This window comes from Marmota marmota, unplaced genomic scaffold (genome assembly GCF_001458135.2).
Source record: "Marmota marmota marmota unplaced genomic scaffold, marMar, whole genome shotgun sequence".
Taxonomy (NCBI): Eukaryota; Metazoa; Chordata; class Mammalia; order Rodentia; family Sciuridae; genus Marmota; species Marmota marmota.
The window spans coordinates 1,228,853-1,241,384 of record NW_026000078.1 but is presented as its reverse complement, the minus strand read 5'-3'; the positions used below and the strand labels follow the sequence as shown (position 1 = coordinate 1,241,384).

At 39.4% G+C, this 12,532-nt stretch overlaps 2 long non-coding RNA genes across 3 annotated transcripts; one reads left to right on the top strand and one right to left on the bottom strand.

The window, feature by feature from the left end:
• Positions 1-810: 810 nt before the first annotated feature.
• Positions 811-7,052, bottom strand: LOC107156557. Of its 2 annotated transcripts, XR_001505376.2 has the most exons (3): positions 6,750-6,903; positions 4,815-4,874; positions 811-1,039 (listed from the first exon to the last, which is right to left on the bottom strand). It is a non-coding gene; the product is annotated as an uncharacterized LOC107156557 (long non-coding RNA). The 2 variants fall into 2 exon arrangements; XR_007351810.1 differs by lacking the exon at positions 4,815-4,874 and having other exon boundaries at positions 6,750-7,052.
• On the top strand, positions 3,797-11,618 carry LOC125620218. The gene is made up of 3 exons (XR_007351811.1): positions 3,797-3,932; positions 4,529-4,675; positions 11,430-11,618. It is a non-coding gene; the product is annotated as an uncharacterized LOC125620218 (long non-coding RNA).
• Positions 11,619-12,532: the final 914 nt, after the last annotated feature.

The window sequence follows — 12,532 nt, the reverse complement described above, 5'->3', positions numbered from 1 at the left end:
TTTTAAATGTATGTTTTTCAATATTTGCAGTTTAAAACAAGTTCTTTTTAATAAGCTATTTTGAAAGAAGACTTCTATAATAAAATTTCTTTCTTTTCTTCTCCCTTAGCAATCATTTAAAATAATTTCTACCCAAAAAATTCTTCATCATTTTAAGACATGTAGCCTCCTTACTCCTATCCATTTCCCCAATCAATGGAACCTGTAATATTGATTTTTTTAAATCCAGTGTGATATCAAAGCACTGTATCAAAGTCAGTTGGGTCACTGAAGGTAAAACATATATCTCTGTATGCCAGTTCCCTCCCCTTATTTGTCTATGTGCCATGGTTAGCTGAAAGGACTTCCAAATAGTCTTTCATTACCTATTATTGATGAGCTAAGAATAAACATGTTGGGCTGTCTGTGTAGCTCAGTAGTAGAGCACATGGCTAGCATGCATGAGGACTTGGGTTCAATCCCAGCACCAAAAATAAAATAAAATAAACACTTTAATACTTAAAAGAATCCTCTTGTTGCAGTTAAGTGAGAATAGATGTTCTTTCTTTTTTTTTTTTAAAGAGAGAGAGAGAGAGAGAGAGAATTTTAATATTTATTTTTTAGTTTTCGGCGGACACAACATCTTTGTTTGTATGTGGTGCTGAGGATCAAACCCGGGCCGCAGGCATGCCAGGTAAGCGCGCTACTGCTTGAGCCACATCCCCAGCCCCAGAATAGATGTTCTTTAAAAGTAATTTGAAACACTAAATACAATGAAATGTAGCATTCTGTTGTTGTATAAAGATAAAGGCAAGAGTGGCATAACAGTGATATAGTTGCATAAAAGGAAAATAATATTTATTACTTTTGAAGGAAAGAGAGCAAGATGATAGAAAACACTCTTTATTTTACAATAGTGAACTTGATTTTGTGTAATAACCAGTTTCAGTTTTCTCTTTTCCCTTCCATGAGGGATAAGAGAGATGGATCAGCTTTTTGTTGCAGTCTGTTGAGTGTAACAATTCCATATTCTCTTCTTTCAGGAAGAAAAAATGAAGATCTAATTCAAAGCAAAAAAAAATAATAATTTACAGTTATTTGATTAAATAAACGGATTGATTAAGTCACATAAAATGTAGGTTTACATAGTTGTTTTAAATAGTTAAGCCTAGTGTTTGTTTTTCTCCCCAATTGTAACCTTTTTAAAAGCACCTAATCATATCATTGATAAAAATCACAGTGTTTGAAGAATAAGGCAATTATCCTTACTTCTGTGAGCAAGATTTTGCCCCAGTAATGTTTTGATGTTGTGTGAATCTTGTAAGCAATAGTTTAGATTTAATGAATTATTATATGTTAATATATGGCCATCCCTCAATATCTGTGGGTTCCATATCTACGGATACAACCAACCAGGGATCAAAAATATTCAAAAAGAAAATTGTACTGATACTGAACATATGCAGGCATTTTTCTTATCATTATTCCCTTCACAATATAATGACTATTCACATAACATTCACATTGTGTTAGGTATCATAAGTCATCTACAGATGATTTAAATTATTGCAGAAGGGTATGTGTAGGTTATATGCAAATACTATATCATTTCACATATAGGACTTGGGCATCCTAAGATTTAGTATCAGTTGGAGGTCCCACAACTAGTTCTGCAGTGGATCATGAGGAAAAACTGCCTGTGCCTGTAAAGAGGTAATTACAGGGCTGGGGATGTGGCTCAAGTGGTAGCGTGCTTGCCTGGCATGCATGCGGCCCGGGTTCGATCCTCAGCACCACATACAAACAAAGATGTTGTGTCCGCCAAGAACTGAAAAATAAATATTAAAAAAAAAAACTCTCTCTCTCCCTCCCTCTCTTTAAAAAAAAAAGAGGTAATTACGTTAAAATTAGACCATTAGGTTAGGACCCTCATCCATTATTACTGGTTTCTCCATAAAAGGAAGGAACATGAGAGGCAATGTGAGGATGTAGCAAGAAGATGGCCAGGCCATCTGTAACCCAGGGAGAGAGGCCTCAAAAGAAAATAAATTTGTCCATCTTTTCCTTGAACTTACAGCTCCAGAGCTATGAGAAAATAGTGTTCTGTTGTTTAAACCACATACTCTGTGGCATTTTGTTATGGCAGTCGTAGCAACTAACACACTGGGAATTTTTGAGAATGACCAAAGGGTTGCTGTCAATAAATATGCTGAGCTAACAAGTTAGAATGGAATTGTCCTAGACAAAACAGGAGAAATGTTAAGTCAATCAGGGTTAATGCAGGAGAGCCTGCCTGACAGAGAGGATGGGAGAAACGAATCCGAAGGCATTCCAAGTTACAGGAGCTCCGGTAACGGTTAAGACATATCATAAGATCTATGGCTCTGTGTGTGTGTGTGTGTGTAATACTAGAGATTGAAACTAGGGGTGCTGTACCACTGAGCTACATCCCCAGACCTTTTTATTTTATTTTGAGGCAGGTCTTACTGAATCCCAGGCTGACCTTGAACTTGAACATCCTCCTGCCTCAGTCTCTCACATAGCTGGGATTATAGGCGTGCACCATGGCCCCTGAGATTTGTGTTTTTAAGAGACCATTCTGGTGACATTGCTGGGGGCTGGGTGATGAAGCAGGAATTTACTGAAAAAAGACAGTAAAATCCTGCTTGAAATAAGGGGGTCACATGAGGATACAGGAGGTGAACAGATGCAAAGGATCATAAGAAACTAGAACCACCAGGAATTCTCACCTGCCTATTCTGCATCTGAGGATTCAACCAACGGCAGATCAAAAATGTTTGGAAAAAAAATTGCAACTGTACAGAACATATACTGACATTTTCCTTTTGCATTGTTGCCTAAGCAATACAGTACAACCACTTTTCATAGCACCCACATTGAATTAGGTATTATCAGTAATTTAGAAATGATTTAAAGTACGTGGAGGATGTGCACAGGTTATATGCAAATGCTACACTATTTTGTATACAGGACTTAGGCATATCAGAATCTTATTATCAGAGGGAGGTCTTATAACCAACTCTCTAATGAATACAGAGGGACAACTGTATATGTAGGGGACAAGGGACAAGCCAAGAAATCATGTTTTGGGGGCTGGGGATGTGGCTCAAGCAGTAGCACGCTCGCCTGGCATGCGTGTGGCCCAGGTTTGATCCTCAGCACCACATACAAACAAAGATGTTGTGTCTGCCAAAAACTGAAAAATAAATATTGAAATTCTCTCCCTCTCTCTTTCTCTCTCTCTTAAAAAAAAGAGAAAGAAATCATGTTTTGGCTTGAGTTATTTAGCCAATGTAGATAGATAGAAAACAAAGAGGAAGAACAAGTTTGGAAGTAACTTAAATTTACTTCTTAAAATAGCAAATGGTGGCCTTGGGTGTTTAACATTTAGGAACTGACTCTACATTACAGCATATGATAAAATTAAAATTGATGAAAATTAGTATTTAAAATGTGTGTTAAAGGTGGAATAAGTTTCCATCTCTGAAAAGGTGTTAGATAATCAGTAAAATAATGTTTTTAATATAATTTAAATTACTCAAAATTGCTTCTGGACAGTAAGGATAACTTTTGTAGTTAACCAGCTTATATTATTACTTATTGAGAAACTGTGAGGACATCTTCTCTCACTAGGGATATAGACTCTAGACATTTGATACAAGCAATGTTTGACAATATCAAGGTCTGGGTGGCAGGAAGATTTGGTCAATCAACCTTGAAACCAGTTGTTTACTAGCTCCTTGGATGATCAGTCATTAATATCTTCCCCTTTTCCTGACTCATCAGCTTTTCAGTAACTTTATCAACAGGAGTCATTTATTGACCCATTCAACGAGCCTGCCTACTGCCTAGAAATCCTTGGTCAATCTGGGGGACAGAAATTTAAGGAAGCAGATGACTGTTGTTCTCAAGTTGCTCAGCCTGTCATGAAGGTACCAAAAACATCACCAACAATCTCAGTGTGGTGATAGTCTTAATGAAACTATTCACAGAGAAGCTAGTTCTGGTAATATATGCCTGTAATCCTAGCAGGGAGACTGAGGTAGGAGGATGTAACACAAGTTCAAAGCCAGCCTGTGCAACTTAGTGAGACCCTGTCTTGAAAATTTAAAAGGGCTGGGCATTTAACTTAGCATTAGAGTACCGCTAGGTTCAATCTCCAGTACTGCCAAAAAAAAAAAGGAGGAGGAAGTGGAGGAGGGGGAGGAAAAGGAGAGGAGGAGGAAGAAAAAGAGAAAAACAAGTCAGTTTAGCTTTTTCTCTGCAGTCCTTCCTTCCCTCTGTGACTTCCACAAATACCCCTTAATTGTTGGGATGGATGGGGAAAAGTCTAACTCAAAAACTCAGTTGTCACCTGTGGCAATTCATTTCCACGTGAACCTGTTGCCTGCTTACCATGTGCTAGGTCTGGGAGATGTGATGGACAAAAGATGCATGGTCCTAGCTCTCAGAGAGCTTACACTTATTGGGAAGGATGGCTATCAACAAATACTTGTCTCAATTCAGGCTCTTCTCCCTCTCAATTTAGTTCAGCTGAGGACTCAGATAAGCACCACCTCCCATCATCAGAAGTGCCTAAGCAGTGAGGAAGATCAGAGCCCAGGGATGGAGCGACTACCCCACCATGGCAGAGAGGCCATGAAGATTTGGGCAGAAGCCACAGAAATAGTCACAGGTAAGTAGCCTGTCTGAGTGGATAGGATAATGGACAGCAGAGCCACACATTTAAGATTATAAGCTTTGGAGCCAGCCTTCCTAGATAAGAATCCCAGATCTTCTGCTCATTAACTGAGAGTGTGACCCTAGATACACACCTTACTTCTATAAAGATGATACCAGCAGGTGCCTCGTGGTTTAAGAATTAAAAAACTTGCCTGAAACACAAAATTATGTGGCAGAATAAGTGCTCTTTAATTTCATATTTTTAAGAAGAATCTACATAATTAAAATGTTTTAAAAGAATGATGGTGATTATAAATATTTTGTACCCATATGTAAATTGGCTTTAAATTTGGAATTCAGTGTTCTTCTCACAAGGTACATGCTAATTCATAATTTGTGCATGCAACTACTTATTTATATAGGAGCTCAAATGCTCAGAGAAAGGTATGGAAAGATGTACATGACATAGCTGAGAACGATTCTCTCCATAGAGAATTGAACTGGAGATGCTCAAGTTCTTTAGCTTTTCATAAAATATTTGATTTCTTCTTTATGATGAAAATGTATTCATGAATTAAACATAATTTTAACAGGTAAAAAATTCTAAAAAAGAAATGTTAACACTCAGCTGGAGATGTAAAAGGAGGTATATCTACATTTAAATGGCATTTCCCCAAATACTGATTGCAAACCTAGTTCTCTTGACTCACCCCACTAAGTATTTTAGGGTATGCAAAGTACATGTAGAGTTACCCAATCTCTTGCAAAAGTCCTTTTCCCTCATTCTGGCTACTCTGACTTGAATTTGATTGGACCTTGGGGGTGGGTAGGGTTTTGATTGGAGTAGCTAATCCAGGTGAGTAGTATAAGCAGAAGTGGGGGAGGAAAACAGAAAAGTTTTAGGAAACAGCAAGTGGGTGAGTTTGATTGGTCACGGCTTACTGGAAAGAGAATGATATTATGAAAACTTGGAGAGGTAGATTGGATTTAGCGCATTCAAGTGCCTTGAATGCTGCTGTGTTGTCAGTTAGCTTTATTTCTTTATGTAAATGAGAAGTACTGAAGGATTTTTGAGTAGAAGAGAAACCCAGGCTTAGGAAGAATTTTTTAGTAGCAGTATAGAAGTGGATTTAAGTGAGCTTCCTTGGGGAATTTTAATTGGTCAGTGTAAGAGAATGAAGACCTGGCTAATGGGTAATAGGGGAAAATGGGGGGAAAAGCACAGATTGGGGGTAAGAGATAGAACATTAAGTTAATTGTTTAAAAAAAGGTCAAAAGATTAGCAAGAAGTGTAGATAAAAAAGATGTACAGGCTACTTCAATGTTTTCAGGATTAAATTCTTATAAAATAATGCCATTTTCGGGAAACAGAAAAACCACCAGAAAGGTTACTTAGCAACGGCAACAGGTTTATTTTAAGACATTTTGAGATTGAATCTCTAGGTAGGCATCTGAGCAAAACAAACATCAGTCATTTGAAACTCCATCCTAGAGTCATCTGCAGTGAAAAATATATGGAAAAATGTAGGTGTAGATACAGTTGCTTGATAGAACATGCAGAAAAGGAGGAGAGTGATGAGAGTCTTGAGGAACAGGTAACTGAGGATATTGGCGATTAGGGAAACGAGGGAAAGACAGAGGAGGTCACCGGGAGAAGCAAGAGGAGAACCAGGGTCATGCCTTTAAATATGGTGGAGAAGCCAGGTAAAGTGGCGCATGCCTGTAATTGCAGTAACTCTGGAGGCTGAGGCAGACGGATAGCAGGTTGAAGGCCAGTTTCAGCAATTTAATAAGTAACATGGCTAGACCCCTGTTTCAAAATTAAAAAAATAAAATGAACTGGGGAGGTAGTTCAGTGGTAAAACACCCCTGGGTTCAATCCCTGATACCAAAAAAAAAAAAAAAAAAGATTCACTTAAAGGTAGTGGAGAATATTTCAAAAAAGGAGAGCAGCAAAGAGTTCAGGAAAATAAGGTCCAAATGGGTAGATTAATTCTCTGATGCCAGAAATATCCTTTTATAAAATATTAAGATTTTTTGCAAATTGAAATATCTATATGTATAAAGAGTGCTAAAAACATATTCACCTGTGGAGCCACCGTGCTAATCAAGAGAGCATTTCCAGCACAGTATCTTGCACAAAGTACTCAGTAGACCTCCAGCTGTGTGCAGTTAGTACCAGGGCAGGTTTGATCAGGCAAGAAGAAGAGAATGAATCTTAAGTTGAAAGCCTGCCCAAAAGAGCTGTATTATCTGAGGTCAGATGAAGTAAAAAGTCAAATACTGAAGTCAGGGTCAGTGGGGACAAGGGGACAGTATTTTGTAAGTCTGTGCAGGTTTGGGGTTGTGTAATCCTGTGTTATGCAAGCAATGTTCGGTGACCTACAGGCACGGAGGAAACATCAAAGTTAGTTTTAATTCTCTAAGCTGAGAGAATTTGGCCTCTGAAATTCTAGATAGTTAAGGGTTACAGGTATGTGGTGCTCCTGCATCAGATCTAAAATGACAAGATTCTGGGAGCTTTCAAAAATTTGCTCTGACTACTGATAAAAGTGAGATTCTGGCTGATTTAAATACTTGGCTATTGTCATGTTAGCAAATCATTCCACTCAGTTCCCCAAATGGAAATGACATTTAACTAAGAACATGTGAAAAGGCTGATAGACATCGATCCCAACAGAATAGTTCCCTAATATAATGCTGCATTGTTTCCACCTTATATTCAAACAGAGCTGCCTATTTTCAGGTATTAAAGAGCTTGGAGTGCCTGCTAAGGTCTCTATGTGGCTAAGTGGCATCTTGAACTTAATATGTCCTAAGCAGATTTTTTTTCTTTCCAGTACTGGGAATACGAGAATCGAACCCAGGACCTTGCACATGCTAGGCAAGTGCTCTACCACTGAGCTACATCCCTAGCCCTCTAAGCAGAATTTTGTTTTTTATCTCTGCTCTCTTGCCCAGTCTTCTCCATTTTAGTAAATGTCACACAGATGCCTTAGGAGTCTTCCTTAATTCTGATCCTTTCTTTCAAACCCTAATTGAGTACATCAAAGTTTGTCATCTTCAGAATATATCCTGATTTTATCTAGCACAGATATTAAATAGGTAAGCTCTTGAGGCAGAATTCTTAGGTCTGAATTGTAGCTCTAACACTTACTACCTAAGTAATTCTGGCTGAATTATTTTACCTCTCTGTGTCAATTTCCTCCTATGTAAAATAAATGTAACAAGGGCACCTACCTCACAGGACTGGTTGTAGAAATGATGTTAATACATATAAAGTATTTGGCATTAGGACTGGCTATAGTAGGTGCTCAGTTAAGGTAGTTAGTACTACCTCTACTATGGTTTCAATAAGTGTCACACAACTATCCATGTGGTAAAGGCTTGTTCTCTGGGGTAGTGCTATTGGTAAGTGGTAGAACCTTTAAAAGTTGGGGTCTGGTGGGAGGTCCTTATGTCACTGAAGGTGTACCCAATGAGGGAATAGTGAGACCCTAGTTTCTTCCTCTTTCTGTTAATTTACTCTGCTCCCTGGTTTAAGAGGAGAGCATTGTTGTTTCATTATGTGCTCCCACCAAGGTGTCTCACTCTCACCAGAGACCCAAAGCAACAGGGCCACTTTATCTTCAACTAGAAACTTCAGAATCATAAGTCACAATAAACCTTTTCCTCCCCCTGCCTCTTTCATCTATCTATCTATCATCCATCCATCTATCTATCTATCTATCTATCTATCTATCTATCTATCTATCTATCTATCTATCTATCTATCTCAATGCTGGGAATCAACCCCAAGGCTTCACACATGCCAGGCAAGCATTCTCTCACTGAGCCACATCCTCAGCCCCTGAACCTTTTCTCTTTACAAGTTAATTACCTTGAGTATTTCATTATAATAATGGGAAGGTGAGATGAGTCAACCCTCATCTTCCCCCACCTGGATTACTGAAACCATTGATACCTACCAAGATTCCCTATTTTATTTTTTACTATGGTCTACACTGCTACCAAAGTAAACTTTCAAAAATACAAACCACACTGGAATGGTGGTGCACACCTCTAATTCCAGTGGCTTGGGAGGCTGAGGCAGGAGGATTGCAAGTTTGAGGCCAACCTCAGCAACTTATTGAGACCTGCAGCAACTTAGCAAGATCCTGTCTCAAAAAAATAAAATAAAATAAGAAGGACTGAGGAGCCCAGTGTTGTGTTTCATGCCTGTAATCCCAGTGACTCGGGAGGCTGAGGCAGGAGGATTGCAAGCTTGAGGCAGTAAGCAACTTAGTGATGCACTAAGTCACCTAGTGCAACACTGTCTCAAAATAAAAAAAACTAACTAGATAAAAAGGGCTGGGGGGCATGTCGCAGTGGTTAGACACCACTGGATTCAATCTCCAGTGACACACACACACACACACACACACACACACACAGACTGGGACTGTAGCTCAGTGGTAAAGTGCCCCTGGATTCAGTTTATATAAAAAGTATGTAAAAATACATATAATTCAGCTCAAGCCATTCAAGCTGTTCAAAGTCCTCCAACAGCTTCCCAATTGCAAAGAATTCCAAAGCTCTTATCACCACCAATAAGGCCCAAGCCGGTCTGGCTTCCACTAATAGCTCATCATATATAACTCTCTCCTTGCATGGCTGTACCTGATTTTGCCCTTCCTACTATTTCTCAGAATTACCACGTCACTCTGGTACAGACATTAGCACTTGCAGTCCCTCTTTCCAGTAAGCCACATGTTAGAACATCCTCGCTTCATCCAACTTCACATAGATACTGAAAGACTGTCCCAAATTACTATTTCCCCCATTGCCTGTTTTGGTTTTCATAGTGCTTATAAGTTATTTATTTGTTTCTGGCCATCTTCCCCTGCTACAGTGACTGCTTTCATAATCCATCTGATTCATCAGTATGCCCCTGTGATTAAAACAGTAGCTGAACATCATAGGAGCTCAGTCAATGTTGGTTGAATAAACGAATGAATGGGGAATTTTCTTGTCTTCCCATATTCTCCGTCCATCTCCTCTTTGTTCCCAATTAAACACTTTAGAAACCATTTAGCTCAACCCTCTTATTTTACAGAGGAAGAAACCTGCCTGCAGAGGTAGACCTGCCTAGTCTTGGGACAACCTCCCACTCCTGCTCCTTTCTACATCACTTCCCCTCACCTTCCTCCATCCACACCCTGCTGCGTCCCAGGGCATGCTATCATGAGCACTGGTAGCTACAGCATTTTTACGAGGCTCTTCTCTTTTACCTTCTACCTTTTGGGGGGTCTCTCTGTCTGCTCTCCTCCTTCTCCTTCTGCCTTTCCTGAGACTCATTCTCAGGGTTCCACTTTTGACCCACCCTCCCCACTTCTCTCCAAGGTACTCATCCATCACCCTGACTTCAACTACCATCAACTCAGCTGAAGAATCTGTACCTGCAGCTCAGATTTCTCCCCTCATCCTCAACTCACACTTGTGCTCACTAGACACATCCATCTAGATGTCTCTGAGCCTCACACACTCAGCATTCTCAAAGTAGAAGCCATTCTCCATCAAAATTGCTTTTCCTTCAGTGCTCCCTACTGCATGAATGGTAACAGGCTACCCAATCTGGGAACCTCCTCACTCTCTGTTCCCTTCAAAAAACTTAAAGATGAGTTGAGTCTACTTCTCAAATAATTGTCACATCTATTTATCTCATTTTCTCTGCTACCTTTTTAGTTACACCTGTCATCACCTCTCACGGGGACTATAACAGTCACCTAATTAGGAATTTTTGAAAACATGGGTCTGAACCCATTAGCAAAGTGTCAAATCACTTTTGTGAATCATAACAAGCTTTTAAAAGACTCTTAGATGAGTGTGGTGGCTTACACCTCTAATCCCAGCCACTCCAGAGGCTAACGCAGGAAAATCACAAGTTTCAAGCCACACACAGCAATCTAGCAAGACCCTATCTCGAAATTAAAAATAATAATAACAATAAGGGCAGCAGAATACAACAGACACTGGTATGGCTATATGTATAAACGTGGCTGTATAACCAATGTGATCCTGCAATCTGTACACGTGGAAAAATAAGAATTCATACCCCATTTGAATCAAATATATGATATGTCAAGATCATTGTATTGTCTTGAGCAACTAATAAAAAAATAATAAAAAAAAAAAGAACTGGGGATATAGTTCAGTAGTAGAGAACCCCTGGGTTCAATTCCCAGTATGCCCCATCCCCCCCCAAAATCTTAAACTTACATATAAAATCCAAAAAGTAGCAGGACCAAAGCTAGTAGCAACATGGAGACATTTACTGGCAGCTTTTCCTGTTTTTGTAAAGGTCAATTCTGAAAATATTTTCAACAAGGGAGAAAACACAAGCCTGCCCCGCACCATACACTTAACCTGAATGGAGAAAAGTTTATATGAATACCAGTGAGCAGTGTTGTCAAATGCAGTAGAAGTTCACTTTAATGTTATTTACATATATCTCATGATGGTGAAGGAATTCAGTCTGTTTCTAAGGTGCTCTACGTTGCTCAGACCCCTCCTGCCTCCTGCCCTGGATCTTGACCTGGAATCCACCTTTTCTCCTTATTGTCTCTAGCAGCCCTCTTGGATTTGAAAAAGTGGTCAGGTATTCATTTTAGTTTGGTCAGTACAGTTTGATTCTGTGGTTCCATGATCCTGGTCAGGAGCTAAGCTTTCTGAACATGATGGAATTTTCCTCAGTGTCAACAAGTCTAGTAACCACCTCTCCCTCACAGCTTTCTCCTTCCTGCAGTAACTCCTGAATTTGAATAGGAATCATTCTGGGTTGCTCCATCAGTAGCTCTCACCAACTTCCATCTTTCCAGTCTTTGTGAGCATCGCATTCCCAAGACAGTTCCCAGGGCGAACTACATGACCACATGAGGAGAACCAGGCTTCAGAAAGTGGGGAGCTCTACAACTAAGGTTAGTGAATGTCCCACTCACCCCAACACCTCCCAGGCCCCATCTCCCAGCCTGCTGTAATCAGAATTTTTAAAACATGAAATAAAATGGAATAGAATAGAAAATGTCTGACTACAGCACATGTGGTCAGGTTGAGCAGTTATGTACAATTGTATACAAACACGGGGTTTACTGTGGGTCATGCCATGTTATTCTGCCTTTATTTTTGTTGCCCTCTTACTCATTTTCCACCCTGAGAATCACCTTTCTAAAAAGCAAGTGCAATATAGGAAAGGTTAAGTACTGCACCCAAAGTCAAAAGAAGCCGGAGTTGAAATCTGCCTCTGGCACCTCATGGCTGTGTGACCATGCATGGGTAACATCAGCAATGACCTTTGTTCTCCCCATATGTTAAGTGGGAAAAGTATCATGAATCCAGGGTCAGGGCCATAGCCAGCCTCACACAAGCCACTTTAAATCACATACTTTTAATCTTTGCCAGAATCCAAAGGTATTTATATTATTTTTGTTTTGTTAATGGAACTGAAGCTCAGAGAAACTAAGTAATTTGCTCATGGTCACATTGCTAGTATGTTTCTGAGCAAGGATTTCATTTCAAGATTCTCCATGTTCTTTCCATTGAGCATGAATTTCTGCTGCCCTATATCTGAGGTTTGTCAGCTCATGACTGACTTCTCAGAGTCACATAACTCGATTAATTGCATATGTATTAAGCATTACTTTTGTACATAACTCAAGTTGGGGGCTATAGGGAAAAGACAAAAGTACGATGTGTACTGCTCTATGGAATGTACATTTAACTTAGAAAACACTGATAATACAGACCAACAGTCAGTGTGTTGATGGTGCTGACTATATGAAGCATGTTAAGATATTTTCAAATTGTAACATTATTCTATTATAAATTTAAGTTA